General features: G+C 41.7%; 1 protein-coding gene; it reads left to right on the forward strand.

Annotated features, from left to right (window-relative positions):
• The window catches only part of GSTUM_00004051001 (uncharacterized protein), a 1,737-nt gene extending 1,554 nt beyond the window's left edge, over positions 1 to 183 (forward strand). Inside the window, exons 2-3 of the mRNA XM_002835204.2 lie at positions 1 to 72; positions 145 to 183. The exon at positions 1 to 72 is cut by the window's left edge and continues 1,152 nt beyond it.
• The last annotated feature ends 3,154 nt before the right edge of the window (positions 184 to 3,337 follow it).

Raw genomic sequence — 3,337 nt, forward strand, 5'->3', positions numbered from 1 at the left:
GAAGAGAAAGACGGAGAAAGTCCATGGAGATGGAAGAGGAGAATGAGAAATAAGGAGAAAGTTTCGCAAATGGTAGTCTGTGCACACTCTTTTATGATTTTTATTCTTTGTAGGTTGGGAAATTGATTGATTGGGGGTTTTCAGATCTTGGATGATTACTCGAAGAGTTCGTATATTTTGTCAGATGTGTTGGTTCTGCTGTACTTGTATAGTGCCATCTTTTGTGAAAGTTGGAATAATCTAGTAAAGATCTGTGAGTATGATAGTCCTCCCCTCCCCTCCCCACGGCCCAGTCGCGGTACCGCGTTCATCGGCACTGCTCTCCGCATGAAAGTAGAATTCATGGCCAAACTGGTACATGAACCTAAGGCAGCACTTGGTGATGGACTGTAGTTTACTGTACCGGTAGGTGGTTAACAATGAGCTTGAGAAAGAGACTCGCCGGGTGGTATTGCGTCTCCCAGTATTGTATGGTAGGATATCGCGGCGTGTTTTAGTGGGCATGATACGGTTTGCGGACGGGAGTATGATAGCGGGTTATACAGAGGTTTGGGGTAGGTTTGGATGCCGTAGGTGGTGGATGGTGCTTTCACGATATTGTATGAATAATACCGTATGTACAGTACTAGTACAGTATGATACAACTAAATTTAGAGGGTGGAAGATCTTGGCACCCCCCCCCAATCTCGAACCCAAAGAATCATATCGGATCCCACCCACTTCACCAACCCAACGAACAGGCGTTATGTCGTAAACAGTGGGGATAATTCTCACCGGTATGATAGCAGGATATAGCCTCTTCGCGCTTCTCAAGTTGCACCGGTCAAATGTTATCACAGATACAAGTACACCGTATGATACTGTACCGCAACTGACACTGTAAGTTATAGCGCTAAGTCAGAATGTTTTTCGTCCGAAGCCCTTTTTACACCGAAAGTATCCACCTTCACCACCCTCTCTCACACAGCACCAATGCCTTTGAGAATCCGCCGGAATTTGGAAGTGCATCAGCAAGCCTGTAGATAACATGGGGGAGGGGAATATCACAGAATTTTCAAACACTGTAAAGGGGTGGAGAAAATGTCATCTTAGCATGAAGTATTATTGGTTGCGACGCACGATACTTTTTTGTTTTGTATGGTTCGCCTATTCCAAAAATTAGGCCACTTTCACACTGGTCGACGCGATCATAAACAGTTAGACTAACACAGCTTTGATCCATTGCTGTTCCACCCCTGGAGGGTTAAATGCATATTACGGTGATTATCTGTCTGATGGAAAGATTTAAAGTGTTCTCGAGAGGGTGCGGTAATGTTGGGAAGTGTCTGCTTGAAAATGCTGAATTTGGTTTGTAAAAACCGGGTGTCGGATGAAACATTTTGACCTGGTATGATATCATACCTTTTTAACAAATGGGACCTTTTGTGTGGAAGCTCTCGCGCACAGGACTGGAAGTATTCATCAACTTGGCGAGTATATTTTTGGTACGGGGGAATTGTCGGGATGATGGACTTTTCTGTGGCTTTGATACTCTGGTTTGGTTGTCCCTATATCGTATCATAGTTTTTGTGCTGGGGGTGATTGGCGCAAGGCCAAAGAGTGCTCGTAGGATGCTTTTTGGGTTGAAAAATGAGGAGAGTGTGCGTGTAGGGAGGGTTCTGTGCAATGTGGTTTGGTTGGTGGAGGTGTTGACATCATGCTGTTCTGTACGAGTAGGGAGGGTTTGCTGTCTTGTGTCGTTAGGGGATAATTGAGTGAATGTTCGGCATGGTATGATATCATAGGCGGGGGTGATTAAATGTTTTTTCTTCCCGGGTGATGACTCGTGATGAGGGGAGTGGGATATGATTTGTATGCAGTGCTTGCCATGGGTTAGGGAAAAAAGTATGAGTATGATTAAACATATCTGGTCCCTGCTATTATCCTATGGCAGTATCCCTATACCGGTACTCGAGTACCCAAAGGTGGTATCTACAAAGGGCTTTATCATAATATCATACCAACATGACAGGTTAGTCAAGACAATTCTCATATGGATACAATACTTCTTTTCAGCTATTATTTAAAACTCAAGGGTGAGTATCATACAGATATTTCATACAAGGAATGCCATTTCTGGCATGATTAGGGCGAGGGAAATGAATATTAGGGATTCTATTTGATTGAATCTTGTCAATCCACAATACTGAACACAGTAGATTGCAGCTACTTGTTGAACACGATAGCGACTCACAGGATTCCTCTGCGGCTTGTCGAAATTTGCTTGATTTTCCACCCCCTTTCAAATCGAGCCTTCTTCTCAACCCTAACCTTCTAGTGTCCCGGATCCAGTTGGCATTGCTAGGGCTCCATTCTAGCGGAATCTGAATAATGGAAGCATGATACGGGAAACTAAGGGGCCGTTTGGCGTTACATGTTTGGAAAGTTTGGCTGGCTACAAACCATGGTTGTAGAACAATGATTTCGGAAAATTTCAAAACCATGGTTAGTAACCATGACACACCAAACAGTACAGTTTTACCAACATGCAATGTTTAAAGTAGGTTTAAAAGTAAAAACCTAAGAGATTTGGTATCATAAAAATAAATTTATAATCTAATATATTAAAACACACTTATGTAATATATTATTATAGGAATTGGTTTTTTTTTTTAACTTTAATTAGCACAACAGGTGATAGTGAAAATAATTATAATATCCAATATATTATCACCTTCAAAAGAGATATTATACAACTACCTATACTTCGAAGATGTCCTCTCAACTGATAAACAAGATTCCAGATACTACCATGCAGGAATATGATATAGTATTTGCAGTGATTAAATGAGGCTCTGCAGTGACTTGGTTGAAAAAAAAAAATTTAAGTTTATTTTTTTAACCCTATACCTAACTCTATCAATATCCAAACCATGGTTTCCACAATTGGTAAATCATTGTTTGAAATCCAAGTCCACCAAACAGTCCGGTGGTAACCACACAAATGTGTAACGCCAAACGGCCCCTAAATCTTGTCCTGAGTTTGATTTCGGTAACGAAATTTCCAGCTGGTATGATACAGGAAGCGCAGAAACCTAGGGATTTAATTGTAACTCGCACTGGCCACTTACTGCATCTCCAGTTATCCTCAGCAACGAGAGAATGAAGCAGATCCTGGGCTATATGGAAGAATCAGAATGGGTAGTGGAGATAAAGTGGTCCTTAATACATTTTGAGAGAGGAACCCTTACCCCTAGGCTGTTATGGTTTTATTTTTCACCTTTAAGGCAAATATTTAAGGAACTGACAAAAGCCCACCAGCACTGTTTGTATGGCATGTAGGCTGGGCTGATTTGGG

Source organism: Tuber melanosporum (genome assembly GCF_000151645.1).
Source record: "Tuber melanosporum whole genome shotgun sequence assembly, scaffold_1, strain Mel28".
Lineage (NCBI taxonomy): Eukaryota > Fungi > Ascomycota > Pezizomycetes > Pezizales > Tuberaceae > Tuber > Tuber melanosporum.